Source organism: Telmatherina bonti (assembly GCF_933228915.1).
Source record: "Telmatherina bonti genome assembly, chromosome: 18".
In the NCBI taxonomy this organism is placed as follows: domain Eukaryota; kingdom Metazoa; phylum Chordata; class Actinopteri; order Atheriniformes; family Telmatherinidae; genus Telmatherina; species Telmatherina bonti.
In genome coordinates this window covers 7,936,050-7,962,185 of record NC_136616.1, presented here as the reverse complement: position 1 = coordinate 7,962,185, position 26,136 = coordinate 7,936,050, and positions in this window count along the sequence as shown.

The window sequence follows — 26,136 nt, the reverse complement described above, 5'->3', positions numbered from 1 at the left end:
TTGTACAGTAATAACATATATTGTTTATTTAATATTATTATTTATTAAAGCAAAATTAATTTCAGCAAACAATGTGCCAGTATAACAACCAGCCTCAGGTGATGCTTTGTCTTTTTTAAAGTACAGTAAAGTTTGTGAAAAGTTAAAGCAGCACTTGTAATGTGTTCTCTGATCTGTTTTAATGGCTCAGCACCACATCACACACATTCCTGGAGCCATCGTGGCCCTGAAGTGTCCTCAGCCTGAGAAACTTCACAACCTTCTTCCAGCCTGGAGCATCACATGACAGCAGTGGTTTGCTTTGCACATAAACACACTTTGTGACTTATATGGACGTCAGATGTTGGAACTGGTGTCCCTTCCTTGTAGTTTTACAGAATAGGGACGGCACGGTGGCATAGTGGTAAGCACTGTGGTCTCACAGGAAGAATGTTGCTGGTTTGATCCTCAGCTGGAAGGTTTGAGCAGTGGCCTTTCTGTGTGGAGTTTACATGCTCTCTCCCGGTACTCCGACTTCCTCCCACCGTCCAAAGTCATGCATGTTGGGTTAACTGGTTTCTCTAAATTGGCCCTTGGAGTGAGTGTGAAATGTTGTTTGTCTCTGTGTGGCCCTGCGATGGACTGGCGAGCTGTCCAGGGTGTACCCTGCCTTTCACCCAGAGACTGCTGGGATAGGCTCCAGCTTCCCCGCGACCCTTCATCTCGCCAAGCTGTTGAGAAAATGAATGAGTTTTATGAACTATGTGGGAAACAAGATGACTTGATTTGGGGAAAATGGCCGAGAGATATAATCCCTCCAGCGTGTCCTGGGTCTTCCCCGGGGTCTCCTCCCAGAGGGACGTGCCTGGAACACCTCACCAGGGAGGTCCAGGAGGCATCCTGACCAGATGCCCGAGCCACCTCAACTGGTTCCTCTCGATGCGGAGGAGCAGCGGCTCTACTCTGATCTCCTCCCGGATGACCGAGCTCCTCACCCTATCTCTAAGGGAGAGCCCGGCCACCCTGCGGAGGAAACAAAACAAGAAGAATAAATGACAGAAAAATTCTACATACTTCATTTACCATAAAACCTACAGAGGTGGAAGGATGAGTGTTTCTGTCTCACTGCAGCGATGTGTCTCCACACCTTGACTCAGGTGGAAGCTGCTTCAGCAAAGCAACTCTGTGTTCACAACACCTCAGTACTTCTGAGGTTAATCAGCATCCATGTTTTTTCTCTGTGTTCATGATGAGACGTCTCCAGAGGGGAATTCTAACGTTTTTCATCTCTTTCTGTCAGAAACTAATATTTTCAGACAGCCTTTGGTCTCTCATCACCACCAGTCGTTGTGTGGTGTCCCGTCATGTTTGTTGAGTTTGCTGTCATCTGCTGGGGTTGTGTGTTTGTTGTCCTTCCTGCCTTTCTGTCTGTCCTGCACTGACTAAGTTCACCTGGGGTCTCTGTATCACAGGTGTCAAACTCTGCAGGTTTTTGTTGTCTCCATGCTCCAACGCACCTGAACATAATTCATAAATAGGTTGATGAGACGCTGCTGGATCCATTTGATTTGAATCTGTGTTGGTGGAGGGAAACAACAAAAACCTGTCCTGGAGGACTGGAGTGTGACACCCCTGCTCTATATATTCAGAGTTTTTTCTTAAACTATTTAACATCAACTTGTCTCAGAAGTCCTGTTTTTGGATCCTCTGCCTGAGCTCAGCCTCATACATCATACCAGTTCAGCCCGGGACAAGGGGTGACTTTGTCATTTTTTTGTTGTTTCATTTACATTTTAAATGTCTGTTTGTCCGTTCTTCACCGTTTACCATGTGGGTCTTTCACTACATAGTTAGTACATTTTATCTACACACTTTATTTGCCAAGTTCAGTCAATTCTGTCGCCTAATGTGTGTGAAAATCCCAGTAAACACTCAGACCAACAGCAGGATTTAACTTCCTTTTTGCTTCATTCTGATGCTCAGTTTGAGCCTCGACCATCCAAATGACTGCATGACTGAAAGCAACGAGTTGCTGCCGTGTGATTGGCTGATGAAATATCAGCGTTACAAGCGTAACCTCTGAAGGTCCATTGTCTGGAATGTAGCGACATCTAGCGGTGCAAACTGAAAACTGCAACAAACCGGGACATCATTACCCGAGCAGCAGCTACAAAGAGCTCAGAAAGCCGGCTTCTGTGGCAGTATTTAGTTTCTCCATTCTGCAGCGGGTATGGGAAAGGGGAAGGAAGGAAATACGCATGAGGATTCATGGCTTTTGATTGCATTTGTAGTATTCTGTCAGCTTAATAGTACTTATGACTAAGAGTTTCAAGCCAATTTCTGGGCATAGTGTTATTGTCTGTGAGAAACCCAGACTTATCTAAGTGTTAGATTGGTGTGTTAAATCCTCGCCTTGATGTGGTTAGACAAGAACAGCTGCTAAGAGCTCCCTAATGAATTGAATACGGGCTTGTGATTTGGGAGCTTCACTTTACCATACTGCGCTTGTGTGTGTGTGTGTGTGTGTGTGTGTGTCTCACTCATTTATTTAATTTTACATGGATTATTGTTCATCTCCGCTGAGTGTGTATCCACATGTATGTGTGCTTGTGTGTATTTAAAGCTTTGGTTCCCGTGCACATCTGTGCAGTGATCACTGATAAACAAAGTGGGAGAATAATAACTCCCCCTGCCTCCTCCTTCCTCCCCCCTCCCACTCTGTCACTCCCTCTGTGATGACAGTGCTGTCTGCTGGAGTGTGCTGCTTCTTGTCACTTGGCACATTGTGTACCCATTAACAAGGCCCTCTGTGCAGCCCAGCCCTCCCTCAGCCCCCTCCTCCTCGCCTTCCTCCCATCCTCTCGGTCATCACATCCACTGAGAGGTGACTCCTCCGGCATGAAGCGATGTGCTCAGCTGCAGCTTGCAGTCCAGATGAGAGACTGGTAGGAGGGGGTGTGTGGCGACGGAGACAGTGTTGTTGTCTCAGCTATTAAACCATATTATAAGATTAAATTTGACAGAGTTCAGCCTTGTTCCTTCCCTGGCTATAGAGCAGGACCATTAGCATACAGAAACAGAGCGCAGAGTGCCACTTACTCTCCATTAGAAAGCTGAGTGAGCAGAGAGAAGAGGGATGTTTGAGTTCAGTAAAGAGGTGCAGTCCAGATAGATGGAAATGTCCTTGGCTTTGCTACGTGTAGCATCAAGGGATTTAATTCAACTGCCGCCGCGCTATGGGGTGATGTAATTTACTTCACTTATGTCCGTGGATGTCTGGAATCAGAAATGATTCTCCTTTCACCCGAGAAACACCAGGATTTCTAACAATTTGAAATGTATTTTTTATCATCATGAACTATTAAACACTGGATCAGACGCTTCTCATCCCATTAATGTTATTTACCGCGTCACTGATGACTGCAAAGGGTTTTACTTTGCGTTTCAGAGTACAAAGCAAACATAGATGGTGCATTTCATTCTTTTTTTAGACACTTTATATTAATTACATGAAGCACAATATTTTTCTAAGTAGGTAGTTTTAGTCCATGACCACACAATGGGTACGGTGGGAAAACTTTTTATGCACATTCTGGGGCACAGAACATGAACTTTTGGGAAACTGAGTTCTAAAATGAAGATTTTCGGATGATCCTACCGTGATGTGTATTTCTGACTTGCAGAGTGTGTGTCACCACCTGTGTGGTTTCCATCACAATACATCCTGTTGTGGAAATTATTTACCAAGAGTCTCAATGAGAAGATGGCACTTGAGTTTATTAATACTTAAGGAGAGGAGTCCCATAGTGCCACGGGAAATCAGACTGAGGCTCTAACGGGAGATGTGTCGACCGTTTTATCAACAAAACCTGAGAAAAGGGAGGAAGTTCTGCATGGAAGGAGGGGAGAATCTACACTCGTGCTTAACGTTGCCATTATCTTTGTCCAAAGCAGATGTTGTCTGAACAACTGTCTGAACTGCAACATCTGTTTCCTTCAAGATGTCTCTTCCTTCAGACAAACCCTTTGCATGTAGACAAACTTAAATAAATAAAATAGTCATCTCAGTGTTGAGTTGGTTGCTTCCATGGCAACGGATGTAGCCAAGGTTGTGCTGACGTTAATCTTCTTAACGGGACTTCTTACATGTTTGCTTGGAATTAAAGTGTCAGTAGCCAACTGTACTGAAGAAACAAGGCACCACAACACATTACTGAGGGCAGGCTTCTGATTGGCCTATGTGGTTTAAGATCTGGAGTTAGATGGTTAACTTTGGGTTTGACTCATGATAGCATGTCTTGAAAACGGTGCTGTGTGAAAATGAGATTGTTAGAACTCAGTTTAATGACAAACTGACATTCATTTTGTATATTTCTGCATCTGTCAGAGCTGAAAAACCACTCTTTATAACCTGTTTCTCCAGCCTGAAGCTTCACCTGACAGCTAGATTTGGCTTTACGACACCAGAACTGGATATCAACACACTGGCTGTAGTTAATGCACACCATGGCTGATTCAGCGAGGAACACAGCATAACAAAAAGATGGAAAATAAGAGAGAACAGCATGAGAGATAAGGCTAGAATTAACATCAGATTGACTGTTAGTGGCCGGAGGGAGCTCAGACAAGAGGCAGGATGCAACACAAGTGTTGACTTGTTATTAAATTTCTAACATCTTTATCAACAAATAAAAATGAGACAAATATATTTATCAGAAACAAGCTCAAAATCAGACCTTTGGAAGAGACATAGTCACATCTAACATCTGTGTGTGGTAAAGAGGAAGGAAAAATGCATCTACACCGTCACCAGAGAGGACGGCTTATCATGTCATGTCACGTCATGAAACGTGCACGTCAACACCTGAAAGGCAGAAGAGTCCTGGGTACATATAAAATTTCATTTAGAGTCAAATTAAATGTTTTGTGTGAGTCCCAATCCCTGAATGCTTGCATCCGAGCCACCTGCAAAGCTGGGAATGCTTTGCAAGGCTGAATGCTTAATAATGCCACGGTCATGTTAATGTTACTAAACGGTTGTGATGGAAATTAACAAATTGACTTGCACAAATTAGAGAAATGGGTGTTTTAAAATAAATGTCTTCCGTTCTTTGACAAATGTGAAGCTTCTGTAAATATCTCGAAAGATATAAGCACAGAGCTTAAAGGGTTCTTTTGTTTGTTTGTTTGCTTTTTAAAAGGAAATTAATTCATCTAAACAACATAATTAGGGTTTATTTCTCTGGACTGCTTGCATGCTCTTCTCATGTATACATGGGTTCTTTCCAACAGTTTTCACAATCCAAAGACATGTTAGCATCACTGATGTCTCCAAAGCAGAGAGCTTGCACATGATGGCTGTTGGTCTGTGTTGGCCCTACCATGGACTCATGCCCATACCTGGTGTTACCCTGCCTCTACTAAAGGTTTGTCTGTACTAAATTGTGTGCAAAATCATGGAATAAGCAAAAAAAACTAAAGTGCAAACTGATTTACTAACAGCAACTCTGAGGACACATCTTGGTGCAAGGTGAAAAACAGCAGGTCTGCCTCCGGTTAGTACATCTACCACAATGAATATGCAATATGGGACGTTCACATGCTATTCTGTGTGGATGCTGAGTTTTTAGACTGTTGGCTTGTAGGTGGGTCAGTTTATGAAATCCTTAGTAAACATAAATGAGGCTTTTATTAGAAATGGGAGACTGTGTCTTATTCATTAATGTTTGCTTTCCTCTGTTAAGGTGACACACACACTACACCCCCACCTGTTTTATTTGCAGATGCTTTATTATCTGGCGATTTTTCTTTTGTTTATCTTCTCATATCTTTTTACATTTTTTTATACTTCATCCCCTTTTCTCATCGTTTTATCAACAGCATTAACTGTTCCATGAATTTGCTCCCATACAGTCAGTCAGATTTCTTTGCTGTAAGTCATGTTTCCTCTTCAAACTCGTCATACTGAAAACCACAAACATGCAAAACCAACATTTAAATAGAGTCTCATGTTTGCACATCCTGCCCATTTACACAAACTGGTTCAGCTGCATAAACGCCACATTTAATACAACATAAAATCAGTCCTGGTCTGTGTGACGACAAACCAAAGCAAAGAAAACCTCCTGGCAAATTCTGTCAAAGACAAGATGACAGTTAACACTTGGAGTAAAAAGCTCAGAGTCACACACAGCTGCACACAACCGCCCTAAAATCCTGTTTACTGGAATGGTCCCGACTGGTACTTATAGAGCAGTGTAAGAAAGTATAATATCCATTTATTAGGTAAAAGCTAATAATAGAATATATTTTTCTCTCTTCCTTCACAAATGCAAAACTAGCAGAAAATTGTTGTTGCAGTGGATCTTTCGATGACCTTCCACCACTCACCTGGGTACGCGCGGTCAGGTTAACCTGAATTAGAGAACACCTGAAAGCAGCGTCCTCCTGCTGTCTGCTGCATGTTGTTTATTTACTCTCCACACGGCAACGTGTTTAACCAACAGCAAAGTCAGATGGAAGACTTGATAGTTGCTCTCTGCTGCCATTGTGCATGCACTCAGATTGAGAGATTTGTGATTTTGATGTACAGTCAGCTCAGCAGAGGCATAAAATCTCTGTATTATCTGTGACAGGATTCAAAGGCAGCGATGAGAGGGGACCGCAGGACATTACGGGACCTAAGTAGCTTCATGTGGCCCGGGTGGGATCAGCACATAGCAGGGCAGAGATGCTTTGATCATACAGCTAGAATCACACACAGACTTCATCTCCTTCATTCCTCCTGTGCTTTTTCTCCCCCAGCTCTTCAGTAATTTGTTAAATAAACACATTTAGGTGTATTTCTGGTTTGTATCTTATTGGTTTACTGTTAAATCAATTATGTTGCAGCAGAAATAAAAGAAAGAGAAATGAGGAAACAGAGGCCATCTCCTTGTTGTCTGTCCTCCTACTTTCATCCTCCTCATCTCCCCCCGAACAGGCGTGCTTTCCAGGTACCGTTTCACGTACACCCTGAGGCACTTCAGTGCAAACATCCCCTCTCAGATGGAGAAATGCCATTTTTGTTGTTTTTGTATAAAGCCAATCAGCATAGCAGCTATTTTGGATAAAGTTTGACCTTGTTCTGCTAACTTTCCCCATCTTACTGCATGAAGTTGAAGGAAGGGAAGAAATGAGTAACGACATTAGATGGGGGGGTTGGAGCCGGACCTAAACTCCTAATGACATGAGGAAATGCTGTATATCTTAGCCCGAAGTGCTGCAAGGAGACACAGTTGGTTGTTGTGTATTTTAAAAATGTACATGACACAATTGGGCCTTCATATGTCTGATTAGCACGCTTTGCTGCGCCATCGCTGCATCCCTCCTCATGACCTCACAAGTTTATTGTTTGAGCGAATGTGACAGGATTTCACCACCATGGAGGAGGAGCACAGAATCAAATAGAAAACTCTAAGTTCTGCAAACACTGCCAGGAGAGATGGAGCATCAGGATTAGTCAGGATACATCTGGTGCTGAGAGGTGAGCAAACACCAAGAAAGTGTTGACAACATGTTGTGGATGCCTGCAGCTCATGAAATAAACGCAGCAAGGTGAACATGGAAAATTCGTTTTAGGTGTTTTAGGAATGCGTTTTTCTCTGCCAACAAAGGAAACTTTAAAAACTCCTTTTTACTTGCAGGCTTATTGTTTAAAACAATCATCAGCCACATCCCAAATTCTAAAAGAGTTAGGTAATTAAGAGTAGAAAATAGTTTATTTCTAGAGATTTTACATGAAACAAAGCAGTTCCAGGATGATGGTTTGCATCTCCTCCTAAACATCTGGGAAGTGAGGAGAGCAGCTGCTGGAGGTTCATGAGAGGAATGTTGTCTCCTCCTGGTCTGATGCAGGATTCCAGCTGCTTCCATGAAGCTCCAGATGTTTTGTACTGGTGGAAGGTCTGGACTGCAGCAGACCAGTTCTCCTGTTCCACCATCAGGATGTGGTCCAGCATGGTGGAACCTGCAAGGTCTTCCCTGAAAGAGACGTTGTCTGGATGGGAGCAGATGTTTCAGCATTGATGGAGCTTCCCAGATGTGGAAGCTGCCCGCGCCATCGGCACTAATGCAACCCCATCCCATCAGAGATGCAGGCTGATAACAAGCTGGATGCTCCCTCTCCTCTTTAGTCTGCAGGACACGCCGTCCATGCTGTCCACAAACTATTCCACATCTTCATCCAGGTTTCCACTCAGAGCATTTTAAATGAGCTTTGGTCCAGAGAAGACGGCGTGTTTCTGGATCCTGGAGCTTTAACCTGCATGTGTGGATTTCAGGATGAACTGTGGGATTTCTGGAAGCTTCCTGAGTCCATGTACTGGTTTCCAGTAGAGAATCATGTCTGCTCTTAATGCAGTTCTGCCTGAGGACCCCAAGGTCACCTGCATCCAGTGATGACTTTTGACCTTATATTATATGCAGATGGTGGGACTTCAGAGTCTTCACAGTTATATACTGAGTAACATTTTTCTGAAATTCTTTCAACATTTGTTGTTTCAGAAACTCTGTCCATCTTTTCACCTGAGAGACTCTGCCTCTCTGAAATGCTCCTTTAATACCCAGTCATGTTACTGACCTGTTGTCAACTTATCTAATTACACGTCAAAAGCTTCTCTAGTGTTTGCTTTGTAGGAGTTTTCCAGCCTTTTGTTGACCCTGATCGAACTTCTCTTCCGATGAAATGAAAATGTCTGTTTCAGCTTCTGATATGACTTTCTCATACTGTGAAATAAACCAAAGTTGTTCTTGTTCAACTCAAAGGCAGCATGTCCTGACAGCCACTTCTCACTTTTAAAAGCTATCCATTATATACTGTAGTTGTGAGGAAAACCCAAAATGTCAAGCTGACAGCAGCTCTAGATGGGATTTTAAAGGATCGCCACAGGGGTTTAACAAGACTCATCACCAGAGAAACACAACTATCAGCAGAAATTCTGCAAATTGTCTTGTTAAATCAAGATATTTGTATCCAGCTACTTGTGCTTGTCATGCTTTGAAAGTCCAATGTTTTTCTTTTTCTCTCCTTTTTAATGCAACAAGAAAACCGAGCTAAGCTAGGTACTGTGCAGCTGTGATGTTACAACAACCCTGAATCTTTTATAAGTAGTGCATGTTTGTAAAAATACAGGGAACATTTTCATTCCTCAGGTTTTTTAAGATTTTTCAGGTGTTTTATTTTACCAACTTCACAAAGAGACTTAATGTCTTAGCAGCTCCCTCCAAATGCAAAGAGCAACTAAAACACTGAATGAGGCAAGACAGCTGAGTGTGTGCTCATTTTTTATTCACTGAAGCTTTTTTTGCAATACTAACTATTTTTGCTTGTATTAAAAAGGTATTTCTTGGCATCACACATTTTATCAGCTTGAAAGAAAAAAAAACTTTTGTATTCAATGAAAATCCTCGGTATGATCCTCCTCTGTGCCGTGATGAGTACTCTAGTTCTACGCCTCTTCAGGCCTCTTGGAGGTGAAAGATGGTGGGTGTCTCACAGAGAGCCATCTGTTATGATTATGTACACCCTGAAGGGGTGGATGGTGACTAAAGTGGGCTTCTAATTGAATTGGATGTAGAGGTAATCTTGTCACAGTGCCGGGGTGGCGGGCACCACTGCCAACTCCTCCTCCACAGGCTTCTCTTTACCCCGATCCTGAAACAATGCATGACAGACCAGTTATGGCACCTGCAGAGATGGTGTGTGTAGATCAGTCGTTATTGTGGTGCATTGTGGGTGACGCAGCGCAGCACAAGTCAGTGACTGTACCTGACTACAGGCTAAATACAGAAACATTTACTTTGTCGGATATATTTGTCACAGAGATGAGCCGTTCATATAAGTAAAGCCTTTATTGACGATGGAGCAGCCAACAATACAGCACGGAGTCGCTCCAACATTAGTCTGCGTCCCTAGCAACGTACATCTCCCCCCCAGCTCACGCGCGGCCTCCAGATCACAGAGCTCCTCCAAAGCTGGTCTATAAAGAAGGATGACCACTCAGACATTTCCTTGACAATATTCTCTTAAGAAGGCTTATCTTATGAGGCTTTTATGAATTTTGTAGCTGCCACAGCGGGGTAATGTAATATTTTTTCCAGTTAGATCAAAGTAGCCCAGTACTCCTTCACTTATCCAAGCCGATTAATCTCCAGTCATTTTTGAGTCTCTAGTCGCTCACCTGTCGTCTTTCCACTCTGGACCGCCACTGCCACGTGTCCCTAAAGGTCAATGTTTCAGGTTATCAGCTCTCTCCACTGTGGATTCGCCTGTTGTCTTCACTCCTCTCCATCTTTTCACCATTTGCACCCCTCTTCAGCCCCAGTAACCACAACATTGTTCTGGGCACGTTGGAAATGAATTCTTTACTGTTTGTCTGCAGGTTCTTCTCTGTTTTTGGCATTAAGGCTGTGGTAGGTAACGTTGCTCAGAGACATGTTCCTCTGGGTGAAGTGGTTCCTCGTCCTGATAGTAGTCTATACATTCTGTAATCATGAACAATAAGATTTAGTTAGACCCCTCAGTTTACTGTAAATCTGTAAAAACTCTGAACAATCCAAGCATTCCGACCCAAATGGAGTTGTTCATTTCTTATATTTCATTGCTTCTTCTCTCGGCTCCCCTCCTCCCCCTCCAGCAGCATATACCTGATAGCCACACCCTGCATATAAACAGCATGTTAGGATGAAAATACAAAGTAGTGAAGAAGAAACTCGGAAGGCAAACATGGCTGAGAAAATGCAGGAAGGATTTCCCGACCCGGCTCGGTTTATTTGCCTCCTCCTGCTGAACAGCCGAGAAAGAGAAAATCGTTAGTGGAAAAAACTCCGAACTAGAAAAGCACTCAGAGAACGCAAACCTCCGCCAAGGCCTTTAAAATGTTCCTGGATCCAAATGGTGATCCAGATCAGCACCAAAATTAAATCAGATCTTCTTTTTCACATTTCCAACAACCCCTGAAAATTTAATTAAAATCCATCGATAACTTTTTGAGTTATCTTAATAAAAAACAGACAAACACCGATAAAAACATAACCTCCTTGGCGGAGGTAAGAAAAAAGCCTTGGATCACGCAAAGAGCAAAACCAGAGGGGGAGGAGCCAAGATAGGGGGAGGAGCTAAGACAGGGCGCCACTTTCACATCTAGCTAGCTTCCCAACATTACCTACCCCAGCTTTAAGTGCAAAATTGTGACATATTTTTCAGTCTGAAGGTGAAGGATTACACCTACACTAGCTAGCACTAACTTCTGCTAATGTTCAGATATTTAGAAAATCTGGTGACCAAATCTTCATATTTATAAGCCATGAAGTGGTTTGTGGTGTAAATAAATGATGAACATATCAACAGAAACAACATTTTTACTGCGGGTCTAAACATCACACACATCAGGGAAATCCTCTAACCTAGCTAGCTTTGCTAGCTACCTGTGTTCCAAAAGGGCTTATTAACCAACAGCTGTGTTTTCTCTGACATGTAGTTGGCTTTGAGGGTACTATTTATTCCTAATTAGTATATTTATGGGTGGAATATAGTTGCAGCTGCAGTCAGTGCTCGTGTAGGTATAAAATGTTTGCACAGATAAAGTTTTCTACCAGCGTTGTAGAGACCGATGTTAATTACGTTCCATCACATCAGATTTGGTGGGTAATAGTCTTTTTATTGCCAGAATGTATCTAATTATGAATATCTGGCACATAATTAAATGGCACAGTTGCAATAAGGTAGTGTCCAAACTGCATTAGCAGGTGTCTAATATAATGAGAGCACTATGTATGTATCAGTAAACCGCGATGAATAAGACCCCAAACATTTGGATATTTTACTGAAGGTCCAGACTTTTAATCTATATGATACAGATGTCACTATATCTGGCAGGTTTCATGAACCTGCTGTATTTGCTCCAGCACACATCACACACACACAGACACACAAAGCAGCATCACATTACAGGGCTGTGCTATTAAGTTACAAGACATAGAGGAATTTTAATGCAGTGTTTAATGATATTCACCGGCCACTTGGAGGAGTTGCTTTTGATTAATGTGCACAGCTCTCCTGCACCACTGTCCATGCTTGACCTTAATGTCAGCTCATTACCAGCCTAATTGAAAGCAGAAAGCCGGACTTATTTCCTTTTACTATCCTAAGCTTTTAGGGTGTGTGAACAAGATTCTCTGCAGTAAACAAACACACACACACTCAACCAGAGTTGTTACTGTTCATCCAACAGTTGGAGATTTTAGGAAGGACGCTCATTAACGTGACACAAGTGTGTGTGTGGGTGTGTGGACTTCAATTGCAAATCACTGATAATGGTCAGACAAAATATTGTGACTGCAGTCGTGGTACACAAACGGCTGCGGTCAAATATAAATAATATTTGTCTAAGTTATGTAAACTTCTACACAGAAATGTGGTGTGATTGAAGTGACTGTGGCATTAATGAGGTAATCTAACACAAAAATAACTAACTAGATAAACCAGCAAAGGGTCAGAGGCTGCAGGAGGACGTGAACAGCTTCCTGCTCTTTGGGGTGAAGAAACTGTGAGTGTACCACGCACACACCGCCTCATCCAAACTTGAAACTGACCTTTCAGTAAGTGTGCAGCTTCCCGGGAGGCTGTCATCCAACTTTTTGACAAAGTACCAATGGCCTGACTCCAGGTCGCCTCATTCATGCGGTGTAGCGAGGGGCTGCAGAGGCCACGCTGCATTGTACGAAGTGAATAGTGTAAGTCATCCATGGGAGCATAATGCAGCAGTGACTGAATGACGAGGAGGTGATCACCCTGAACTTTCTCCAGTGAAACCCTTTTTATTTCTTTTCCGTGAGGTGACCTTCATGACAATGGCTTCAGTGGAGATGCCAAGCTGGGTGTAGAAACAATGGCCAGTGCACTTGACAGAAAAATGCCCTGCTGATAAACCTCCCAGGTTTTAATCAGGATTATATTAACTCCATTCATTTCATTCATCTATTTTTAAGGTATTTTTTCAAATGATCACAGTAGCCTATCCCAGTAGCCTATCCCAGTAGCCTATCCCAGCAGCCTATCCCAGCAGCCTATCCCAGTAGCCTATCCCAGTAGCCTATCCCAGCAGCCTATCCCAGCAGCCTATCCCAGTAGCCTATCCCAGTAGCCTATCCCAGTAGCCTATCCCAGCAGTCTATCCCAGTAGCCTATCCCAGCAGCCTATCCCAGTAGCCTATCCCAGCAGCCTATCCCAGTAGCCTATCCCAGTAGCCTATCCCAGCAGCCTATCCCAGTAGCCTATCCCAGCAGCCTATCCCAGCAGCCTATCCCAGCAGCCTATCCCAGCAGCCTATCCCCGCAGCCTATCCCAGCAGCCTATCCCAGCAGCCTATCCCAGCAGCCTATCCCAGCAGCCTATCCCCGCAGCCTATCCCAGCAGCCTATCCCAGTAGCCTATCCCAGTAGCCTATCCCAGCAGCCTATCCCAGCAGCCTATCCCAGCAGCCTATCCCAGTAGCCTATCCCAGTAGCCTATCCCAGCAGCCTATCCCAGCAGCCTATCCCAGTAGCCTATCCCAGTAGCCTATCCCAGTAGCCTATCCCAGCAGCCTATCCCAGTAGCCTATCCCAGTAGCCTATCCCAGTAGCCTATCCCAGCAGCCTATCCCAGTAGCCTATCCCAGTAGCCTATCCCAGCAGCCTATCCCAGTAGCCTATCCCAGTAGCCTATCCCAGTAGCCTATCCCAGCAGCCTATCCCAGCAGCCTATCCCAGTAGCCTATCCCAGTAGCCTATCCCAGTAGCCTATCCCAGCAGCCTATCCCAGCAGCCTATCCCAGCAGCCTATCCCAGTAGCCTATCCCAGCAGCCTATCCCAGCAGCCTATCCCAGTAGCCTATCCCAGCAGCCTATCCCAGCAGCCTATCCCAGTAGCCTATCCCAGCAGCCTATCCCAGCAGCCTATCCCAGTAGCCTATCCCAGTAGCCTATCCCAGCAGCCTATCCCAGCAGCCTATCCCAGTAGCCTATCCCAGTAGCCTATCCCAGCAGCCTATCCCAGTAGCCTATCCCAGTAGCCTATCCCAGCAGCCTATCCCAGCAGCCTATCCCAGCAGCCTATCCCAGTAGCCTATCCCAGTAGCCTATCCCAGTAGCCTATCCCAGCAGCCTATCCCAGCAGCCTATCCCAGTAGCCTATCCCAGTAGCCTATCCCAGCAGCCTATCCCAGCAGCCTATCCCAGTAGCCTATCCCAGCAGCCTATCCCAGCAGCCTATCCCAGTAGCCTATCCCAGTAGCCTATCCCAGCAGCCTATCCCAGCAGCCTATCCCAGTAGCCTATCCCAGTAGCCTATCCCAGCAGCCTATCCCAGTAGCCTATCCCAGTAGCCTATCCCAGCAGCCTATCCCAGCAGCCTATCCCAGTAGCCTATCCCAGTAGCCTATCCCAGTAGCCTATCCCAGCAGCCTATCCCAGCAGCCTATCCCGGCAGCCTATCCCAGTAGCCTATCCCAGCAGCCTATCCCAGCAGCCTATCCCAGCAGCCTATCCCAGTAGCCTATCCCAGCAGCCTATCCCAGTAGCCTATCCCAGTAGCCTATCCCAGCAGCCTATCCCAGCAGCCTATCCCAGCAGCCTATCCCAGCAGCCTATCCCAGCAGCCTATCCCAGCAGCCTATCCCAGTAGCCTATCCCAGCAGCCTATCCCAGTAGCCTATCCCAGCAGCCTATCCCAGTAGCCTATCCCAGCAGCCTATCCCAGTAGCCTATCCCAGCAGCCTATCCCAGCAGCCTATCCCAGCAGCCTATCCCAGCAGCCTATCCCAGTAGCCTATCCCAGTAGCCTATCCCAGCAGCCTATCCCAGCAGCCTATCCCAGTAGCCTATCCCAGTAGCCTATCCCAGTAGCCTATCCCAGCAGCCTATCCCAGTAGCCTATCCCAGCAGCCTATCCCAGCAGCCTATCCCAGCAGCCTATCCCAGTAGCCTATCCCAGCAGCCTATCCCAGTAGCCTATCCCAGCAGCCTATCCCAGCAGCCTATCCCAGCAGCCTATCCCAGTAGCCTATCCCAGTAGCCTATCCCAGCTGGCTTTGGGCGAGAGGCAGGGTAGACCCTGGACAGGTCGCCGGTCCATCGCAGGGCTGCTTTAAGTCACTTGATACATTTAATTTATTCCATTTCTGTGAGTATTATGTCTCGTAGAATGTTTTTACATTTTATTCTTAAATGTTACGGTGAGATATTCTATAACCTCATCTGGAGTTTTTCTCTCACCTGCAGAACCTGTTTTTCGTCTTCTTTTTTTTCTTCTTCTAACAACAGTTGTTTTTTATTGAGAGAATGAAATAAAATATATACATAAAAAGTGGCAAGGTTGAAATGCTTTAAAACATGAAAATAAAAAGGTTGAAATGCTTTAAAACATGAAAATAAAAAGGTTGAAATGCTTTAAAACATGAAAATAAAAAGACATGGCTGCTTTTCAGTTCTGGTTTATAAAAACATGAAAGATGAAAAATCAATGTGAAGTTTTGGAACTTGAAAACTCTGAAACAGCCCAGTCTTGTCATCAATATAAACGATGATACCGACCTTGTTATTCAGCCAAGCCTCACGTTTTCACACTCCGTTGCTCATTATTCCCCTACTTTATTGGACCACTTCTGGAAAATGGCTGACCACTCGGCACAGCAGTCCCTCGGAGAGCAGATGTGCTGTAGACTCACCAGTATCTATAAAATATGACATGTTGAATCACCAAGGTGGAGCTCTGCTGCCTTAAGCAATCTGCAGAGCACAGCTAATTGATAGGAGTGTTTAAAGCTGGGAGTGAAACCAGTCTGGATGTTCCAGCAGGGTCCATGAGACTGTATGAAGTGGAATATCCTTTCACTCCTTTTTTCCTTTATGTGTGAAAAGAAGCTGCAGTGTTTGTGAGAAGACGGCTTTTTTTCCTCACGGTTAGTTTGACATGTTCAAACAGAAGGAGATGGAAAGAAAGAGGGCAAGAAAGCAAGTTAAAAGCTGGAGTGAGACGGCCCAGGGAGGGAGTTACGCTGATTTAAACCTCTCCTGCCTGCTCGCCTCCGCCCAAAGGGAGAACTGGAACGTAATGAAGACCGTCCATCAGTCCATTCTGTCTTTTATTTGAGTTTAACACAGTAGCTGTGATTACACCAGCACGTGCACACGTACAGAATGTGCATGTCAGATAATGAAAGGAATCGATTTTTTTTTCACTGTGCGGGTGAGCCGTTTGCATGCATGTGTGTGTGTGTGTGTGTACCTATAATCTATTGTATGAGTCCTTTTCAAGTCTTCCTGTATAAATCTGCGCAGCATCTCTCCATCTTCTTGCTGTTTTTCCCTCCCCTCCATCTTGCCTCCTAACGGCGATAGTCAATCGAGCGAAACGGCAGGCTTCAGCAGGAGAAGCAGGCAAATTAATGATCCAGCATCACAGCACAGACCTGGGATGTTTTTCATCCTAAAAACAGTAAATAAAAGCAAAAGATCCAACTGTCATCCATTATCTACTCGGCCTTTCGCTGAAATCTCTTCTTCTCTTCTTCCCAGTCATTTTTGTGTCTTTAATGCATGACTGTCCTCACCCTGCAAGAGGGCTTTTATATGGTCAGATAAAAAAAAAGCCAAAGAGGAAAAATTCACAGGGAGTTGTTCACTCCACTGGTGCTGAAACAAAGGAATTACTGGCGGCTGCAGGCTGGCAGCACAAACATTACACTGGACTGACCATCATTACCATTTTAACAACATATTTTCACCTTCAAAAACAAAACACTTAGAGAAGATGCCAGGAGCAACTCAAGAGGAATGAGCTGCTTTTAACCACCATATTCTCATGTATGGAAAACCAGTTCTTTGCTCCACTTACCTGCTCTGGGCCAGAGATTAAAGCTGCAGCCGGTTCATGACTAAATCACGGACACAAACCTCGTCGGCGGCGAGTCTGCTCGCCTCTGAAGCTGGCCGTATCATCGTTTGTGCTTCCATAAAGGCAGCGCGGCGTCAGACAGTAAGTCAAACACTTCCTTTCAGACGAGCTCTGCCTCTACATTATGATGAGAGCAGAGCCTGAACTTTCAAGCAGAGGCAGCAGAGAGGAGGTCTGGTGGCAGAAATTGATCGCAATGTTGGCAACACTGTGTGTGAAATCTCCCCTGCGGGGGAGACGGGTGAGGCCTGGAGGCCGGGGGGAGAGGGAGGGGAGCGGGAGACGGTAGAAATAATGATGAACATGCAGGTGTGTGTGTTTCTGTAGAGTTTGTGCACAAAGTTAAGAAAAGAATGCACAAAAAGGTGTGTGTGGATGTGTGTGTGTGTGCCAGTGGGGGGCATGCTAACGCATAGCCTTGCATAAATCCTGGTTGTGTTGTTGTGTTTCTGCATGCGAGTGTGATGTCTGAGCAGAGAGCAGACCTTGATGATGAGCGAGTCATCTTCACCTGCTGAGTGGGCCGTTTAAAAGACAGCCATTCTGCTGGCAGCTCCGTGGAGAGAATATGATGGAGGGGAGCAGAATGGACAGGGAGCTGCTGCAACGCGTGTGTGTGTGTGTGTGTGTGTGGTAGAGAGGAGATGGAGAAAACAAACAGCTGGTGGAGAAAGAATTTTTCAGCTTTTATCTCCATCAGAAATGAGTGCGTTTGCTTCCTCTTTTTGTCTATAATCATTTCATGATGACCTCTTGTGTCCCGTCAGTCTTCGGGGTTTGATGACCGCATCGTTCGCTTTGTCAGGTGCCGGTTCGTATCTGAAATTAGCCACCTTTCCAGCCCACTCCAGCACACCGGTGTCCAGCACTGGGTTTGTCATTTCTGAGTTTACTTTTAAAGCTTCTCTTCCTGCTTCCTTCAGCTACATTCCAGTTTGTCTTGTTTCTCCTTCTGCCTCCTTTAGTTTGCATTTAGGTCGTCTAACGAAGAAAATGCCAACGCCGCCTCAGCCCAACCAACACGGGCAAAGCACACACTGTTTCATTAGCTGCCCTTTTATGCTAACACACTTCATTAAACACATCTTAAAGAACACTTTGTGACTGATTGTGCTGATTGCAGCGCGTACACTTACACATTTAATCACCATGTGACTGATACCTGAGCACGATGCAGACTCTGCAGGTGTGCCGGCGTTCCTCTGATTGATAGCAGAACACAATGAGCTTATCAACGTGTGCAGCATTCATCTGATGACTACAAGCCAAGAAGGTACATGAGGTGAACAAGGATAAAGACGCAGGTAGAGTTAACTTCTATGTCACAAAGTATTCACAGTTGGGCCGAGACGTCCTGTGTGCTGGATTGCGTCACACGCGTGTGATCCAACTTCAGCACATTGGCAATGACAGCAATTGAACACAATTGGGAATTAACCCCGTTTAAACGATGCAAAAATAAACCAGTATTAACTAAGAAGCGGGGGACAAGAAGTACAATAAAATCTACAAGCGAAGACTGAACGAGAAGTAAGTAAATCGAGAGACTCAGCCCGTTGGAAACTTCGCGCTAGCATCAGTTGCTAATGCTAACACGTAGCCGAAAAGAGCTAAGAAGAGCTAAGCTGTCGTCAAACTAAATCTATAAATCATGGCAAACGACGAAATTCTACAAGAACTAAGAGACTTTAGACGGGAAAATAAAGACCAACTGGACAGCATTAAGGAGGAGCTGATAAAAGTTAATAACAGGCTTGAAGAGGCAGAAGAGCGGATTGAGAAAACGGAGGACAGCATTCAAAACGTGGAGGAAGCTATGACTGAACTTGTGCAGCTACATATGGCAATGGAGGAGAAAGTAATGGATATTGAGAGTCGCAGTAGAAGAGAGAACGTCAGGATTTATGGAGTCCCAGAATCCGCCGAGCGCGATTCCCCCTCAGTAATTGCTTTTGTTGAGACACTACTGCAGGAGGGCCTGGAAGTTGACGGTGTAAATGCTAATATCGAACGAGCTCATCGGTCTTTAGGTCCTCCTCCTCCCAAAGATGCCCCTCCACATTCTATCGTGGTGAAATTTCTCAGCTTTAAAGTTAAAGAACAGATTCTCCGCAAGGCATGGCAGAGCAGAGGATTCACCTGGAATGGTAAACAAATAACCCTGGACAACGATTACCCCCCTCTTGTCCTTAAGAAACGAAAAGACTACGCAGAGGTCCGTAAAATCTTGAAAGAGAACCAACTGAAGTTTCAAACCCTCTACCCAGCCAGACTGAAAGTGAAATTCCCAGATGGAGATAAGACCTACATCACTGCAGCGGAAGCGACCGAAGATATGTCCAAAAGAGGCTACCCCGTCAAGATCATCAAGGCACCTGATACAATCCTGGAGCAACTTAAACACCTAACTTGGACGAGAGTCACCAGAGGAGGCGGGAGCCGGGCAGCAAATTCAGGACGAGATCCAGGCTACAAGGAAAAGCTCCGCACCTTCAGAAGAATGACCACTTCCACGGGAAACTGAGGTTTTCACATTATCTTGAGGTTTATATGTTTAATCTTATTTGTCACTACACAATAAGGGTTTATATTGAGTGTAGATTTTTAAGTCTTTAATATGGTCCTGGTGGATTTTTTCTCACAGTACGGCCTCAGCCAGTTAGGGCCCCCTTCATTGAACTGATGTGGAATTTGCCCATAGTGGCTTTTCAGGGTCTGTTCAAAAGACCCCAACCTTGGAAATTCATTTTATTTAAGTTAATTCATTGTTTTTCAAATGTTAAGTTTTTGTTCCTTGTTCTGTATTCACCACGGGGAGAGGGGTACCAACCCAAATATTTTTTGCATTTTAAAGTACATAAAAATGTGTGGCAAACATGTGAAATTGGTGACCATTAATATCAATGGCTTGCATAACCCAGTTAAAAGATGGAAAACACTTGCTAAGCTCAAAAGAGATAAAGTCCAAATTGCTCTGATGCAGGAAACACATCTTTCAGATGAAGAACACATAAAATTGAACAAATCAGGTTTTAAACATGTATTTTATTCTTCTCACAGTTCAGGAAGACGGAGAGGAGTGGCAATTCTCATATCTGGGGCATTAAATTACGAACATTTATCCGAATTGAAAGACCGAGAAGGTAGATATGTAATGATAACCGGAAAGATTGAAGGCACTCTTACAACTTTACTCAATGTATATATTCCTCCTGGCAGTGATTGGCCTTTTTATAGAAAAATAATGGAATTGATGACAACCAAAACTCAGGGAACCTTAATATGTGGTGGAGATTTTAATGTTATACTAAATGCAAAATTAGACTCCTCAAATGAGAAAGGCGTCTCAAGAAATATAGGGAAAAAAATAAAGCTTTTTATGGAGGACATAGGGGTCTCTGACATTTGGAGAGAGATTAATCCTATTAAAAAAGAATATACCCATTACTCCCATGTACATAAAGTTTACTCACGCTTAGACTATCTTTTTATGTTCAAACACGACTTGTTTAGGGTACAGCAATGTGAAATTGGGCCCTGTACAATTTCTGATCATAACCCTGTTTATCTTGATGTTTTACTCACAAAAAATAGAAAGTCCACCTTATGGAGATTAAACACAAACATTTTAAACTCTACAAAGAATAAAGAAAGCTTGAAAATAGCAATGAGGGAATATTTTGAACATAATGACAACAATGAAGTCAATCCAGGAATACTATGGGACGCTTTCAAGGCCGTAATTAGAGGGAAAATAATAAGTATTTCCTCCCACCAAAAAAAAAATAATCTTCAAAAACTTGCTGGCTTAGAAGATAAATTATTAAAACTCCAAAAAGAACATTCCACAAACATGAAAGATGAAATAAAATCTGAAATGAGACAATTGAAAAAAGAAATCGATGATATTACTACAATGGATGTACAGAAAAAATTAACCTTTATTAAACAACAGTATCATGAAGCAGGTAGAAAATCTCTAAAACTCCTCTCCTACAAACTCAGGAAACAGCAGGCAGAGCGAACAATTCATCAAATTAAGAATCCCTTAAATGACAAAATAGAAAATGAACAAGAGATGATTAAGCAGTGTTTTCAAAATTATTATCTAAAACTTTACTCCCAAGTTCGTATGGACAATGATCAAGAAACAGAAGTATTTCTTTCACAACTAAATTTACCTTCATTGACAGATGAACAGAATAAAATACTAATTTCTCCAATAACAAAAGAAGAAATCCATCTGGCAATTAAAAAATTGAAAAATGGAAAGATGGCTGGAGCAGATGGATTTGGCCCCGAGTGGTATAAAATTATGGAGGTTCATTTAATCCCGACTTTACTAAAGACTTTCAACTGGGTTATGCAAAGCAAAATAGTTCCTCCTTCATGGAACGAAGCTATAATATCCGTCATTCCAAAAGAAGGAAAGGACAGACTACAGTGTGGTAATTATCGACCAATTAGCGTTTTAAACATAGATTACAAACTGTTTGCATCAATTATAGCTAGGAGAATGGAATCCATTTTACCACTGTTGATACATAAGGACCAAACTGGATTTATCAAACAAAGACAGACACAAGATAATATCCGTAGAGTGTTACATATAATGCAACAGGCAATACAGAACAAACAAGAAACCTTGGTGATGAGCTTGGACGCAGAAAAGGCGTTTGACTCGGTGAGGTGGTCCTTTTTATTTAAAGTCCTCTGTAAATTTAATTTTCATAAACCATTCATTGAAATGATTGCAGGAATATATCAAACACCTTTAGCAAGAATTAAAATTAATGGTGACCTCACCGAGTCAATAGCCCTGGAAAGAGGAGTAAGGCAAGGCTGTAATTTATCTGCATTGCTTTTTGTTTTATACATTGAGCCACTAGGCCAATGGATTAGACAAAGACAAGATATTGTTGGGATAAACGTTGCAGGAAAAGAACAGAAATTAGCCTTATATGCTGATGATTTGTTGTTGACCATTACAAATCCAACACAGACATTACCAAAAACTATGCAGATGTTTGACGAATATGGCATATTCTCAGGATATAAAATTAATGTAAACAAAACTCAAATTTTAACTTTAAATTATGACCCCCCTCAATACATTAAAAATCTTTATCAATGTAGATGGGACACAGAATCAATAAAATATCTAGGAATTTTATTACACAGGGATTTCAATAAGATGACTGAAGTTAATTATGGACCTCTAAATACAAAACTAAAATCGGATTTAGAAAGGTGGAATATTATACCCTTTCTAGACCTACACTCACGGATTGAAACTATTAGAATGAATATCCTTCCTAGAATGTTGTACTTGTTTCAGTGTTTGCCTTTTTCTATACCTCAAAAACAATTTATAGAGTGGGACAAATTGTTATCTAGGTTTATTTGGAAAGGTAAAAAACCCAGAGTGAAATTTAAAACATTGCAAATAAAGAAGGAAAAAGGTGGTATGAGTCTCCCATGTTTACAAGATTACTTTTATGCTGCCCAGTTGAGACCCTTAGTCTGTTTGTGCTCTCCGATTTACACTGCGGGTTGGAAGGATGTTGAGGGGACAACAATAAAACGGATACCAATCAAAGCTTTAATAGCAGACACTAAATTACAATCTGAAATCAACCTTACAATGGTGCAAATAACATATACGACAATTACCGCCTGGAATGAAACTATTAAAATGTGTGGCTTGGAAAAAGAATCAAAAATTCTGCGATGGTGTTCATATGATTCAGAATTCACCCCTAACAAATATGATCAAAGATTTAAAACCTGGAATTTGAAAGGAATAACTAACTATAATTCACTTGTCCACAAGGGGGCTCTTCAGTCGTTTGATACACTGAAGCAAAAATATGGGCTGGGCTCTGAAGATTTCTTTAGGTACCTGCAAGTCAGGAACTATTTTAACCAGAAGATTACAATACCCCCATCAGACCAAGGATTCTTACACACGTTTATATCACTTACTAAGTCAATGTCCCCCTCCAAATTAGTTTCTAAGATATATAATAGCATACGACAGAGTAAAGGGGAGAGCACATACTATATAAAAGAAAAGTGGGAAAGAGAAGGAAATTTTATAATTACTGAGGAGAAATGGGAGCATATTTGCCAAATACAATGGGTCACAACTGGATCAAATATTTGGCGGGAATTTTGTTGGAAAAATGCCATGAGATTTTTCATTACACCAACTCAAAAAAGATATCGGGGTATTGGTGATGCATGTTGGAGGTGTGGCAGCCAAGGGGCTAATCATTTCCATGTTTTCTGGAATTGCCAAGTTATTCAGAGATATTGGGTACATCATCACCATTTGAACATCAACATGTTCAAATGGTGTTTTCACTAACTTTTCCTTTGTCTTTTGAAACAATGTACCTGTGTAACATTGAAGTTGAAGGGTTTCCCTACAGAGAAAAGAAACTACTCTACATTTTATTAGCAGCAAGTAAAAAGGCGATCACCAGAAAATGGCTTCAACCTGAATCTCCAAAAACTGAGGACTGGCTAAATATAATACAGGACATATATACAATGGAAAAGCTTTCATTTCGACTGAAACTGCATCTGGACTCATTTTACAAGATGTGGTCAAAATGGACAGAGTATGTCAAGCCGGTACGAACAGATTTTGTGTAACTGTATACTTTGTACACATACATTATGCATAACATTAAAAAAAAGAAAGGTACCCCCCCCCCCCCCCCCCCCTTTTGTTCTAATTATTTAAAATTGTCTTTAATATGAAAAGAGAAGATTAAGACTGTCTATGTTCAAACTACGAATATTATTGTGTCTTCTCAATAAAAAAATAAAATTTGAAAAAAAAAAAACAGACAGAATCAGCTGAAATCCCCGCATGAATTCAGGAACACCACTAAACCCACAACTACACGAGACACAAGACGGATAAAACCTGGGAATGATGCACTTTGCTGCCTTGGGCAGCGGAAAGGTTCGAAGTCCAGCTATTTATTATTACACAAGTAAAAAGCAACAATCTGCAATGATGTATGAAGATGCATGTGGAAAGAGTAATATGATGTCCCTTTTATTGCTCTTATTTGCAATAAACCTTATAACAACACAGATCCTTGTCAGGGGGGAAAAAAGGGGACCCAATCGCGGAAGCGTTAGCTTGCGGTAACAAAGACAGTTTATTTGCAAATAGGTGGCAAATGGAGTCGGCGGAGCAAGTTGGCAGGCGAGCAGGCAGGAATGGCAGCTGAGGGACTGGAATGGCTGGTTAACAGAAGGGTTTCTGAAACAACAAGGCAAAGTTCTTTCAAACAGCAAGGACAAAGGAAACACACGATCACAGAGACCAGCCGTTACCAAAGAAGTGTATGCAACGATCCGGCGGAGAGTAGTGCTCAAACCAGGGTAGATATACTGTGGCCATGAAAAGAGATGATTGCCTTCAGCTGTGAGGAACTGCCAACAAAGGCTCCACCTAAAACAAGACATAAACACACACACACACACCAGGGCCCTCAGACCCATGACAGCAGTCGGCGGACATTCACAAGGCGCCGAACCGTAAACGCAGGAAGACCATCAATGAGCCGGGGGGGCGGAGGGGTCCTGGAAGGAGGGACCAGAGGACTGACGGATACTGGCTTCAGTTGGGACACATGAAAAACAGGAAGGATCTTCATACTAGGTGGCAATTTCAGGGCAACAGCAGAAGGATTGATGACCCTGGCAACAGGAAAAGGCCCAATAAATCTGGGAGAAAGCTTCCATGACTCCATCTGCAAGGGAACATGACAAGAGGACAACCAAACTTGCTGACCCGGGACATATGCGGGAGCCGGGAGCCGGGACCCGACGGCGATCGGCCAACCGCAGATTGCACTCAGCAGTCCGAAGGAGAGCTGCCCTGGTGTCCCTCCAAAGTTGTCAAGAGCGCCTGATATGATGCTGCACAGAAGGAACAGAAATATCAGCCTCCTGGTCCGGAAACAGAGAAGGCTGATAACCCAGGAAACACTCAAATGGAGAAAGCCCAGTGGCTGAAGAGGTCAGGGAATTATGAGAGTACTCCACCCAACATAGATGGTCACTCCAGTAGGAGGGATTAGAAGCAGCCACACAGCGGAGTGCAGCCCCCAGGTCCTGGTTGGTCCGCTCTGCCTGGCCATTAGTTTTGGGATGAAAACCTGATGATAGGCTAACAGTGGCTCCGAGAGCATGACAAAAAGACCTCCAAGCCTGGGACACAAACTGGGGTCCCCTGTCAGACACAATATCCAGGGGAATGCCATGAATCCTAAACACATGTTGAGAGAGGAGGTCAGCCATTACAGAGGCAGTGGGGAGTTTAGGCAGGGCAATGAAATGTGCAGCTTTGGAAAACCTGTCAACCATGGTGAGTATGACAGTGTTACCTCTGGATGGGGGCAAACCAGTGACAAAGTCCAGGGCAATGTGAGACCAAGGTCGGTTGGGCACAGGAAGGGTATTCAACAAGCCCATGGGTGGCTTGGTTGAAGCTTTTCCCAGAGAGCAAACAACACAGGCAGCGACATAGTCCCTGACGTCCTTATCCATCGTTGGCCACCAGAATCTTCTTTTAATGAGAGAAAGGGTCCTAGTAGACCCTGGGTGGCATGCAACTCGAGAACAGTGCCCCCACTGGATCACCTGCAAATGGACAGTAGGAGGAACAAACAGTCTTTTTTGGGGACAATTACCTGGAGCAGGACAACATCTCTGTGCCTGTATTACAGTCTGCTCAACCTTCCAGGTGACAGCAGCTACCATGCAAGAGGCAGGAAGAATGTTCTCTGGGCTGGCAGGAGGATCTTCTGGGGAAAACCTAGAAAGGGCATCAGGCTTTGAATTCTTGCTCCCTGGTCTGTAGGTCAGGGTGAAATTAAACCTTCCTAAAAACAGAAACCAGCAAGCTTGCCGAGGGTTAAGTCTCTTAGTCTGAAGGTAAGCCAAGTTTTTATGATCTGTCCAAACCAGAAAAGGAACTTCAGCTCTTTCCAGCCAGTGTCGCCATTCATCCAATGCCAACTTCACAGCCAGGAGTTCCCTGTTGCCAACATCATAGTTTCTCTCAGTGGGGCTCAAATGACGGGAAAAGAAAGCGCAGGGATGAAGCTTGTTGGTGTCAGGGGACCGCTGGGAGAGGACAGCTCCTACCCCTGTA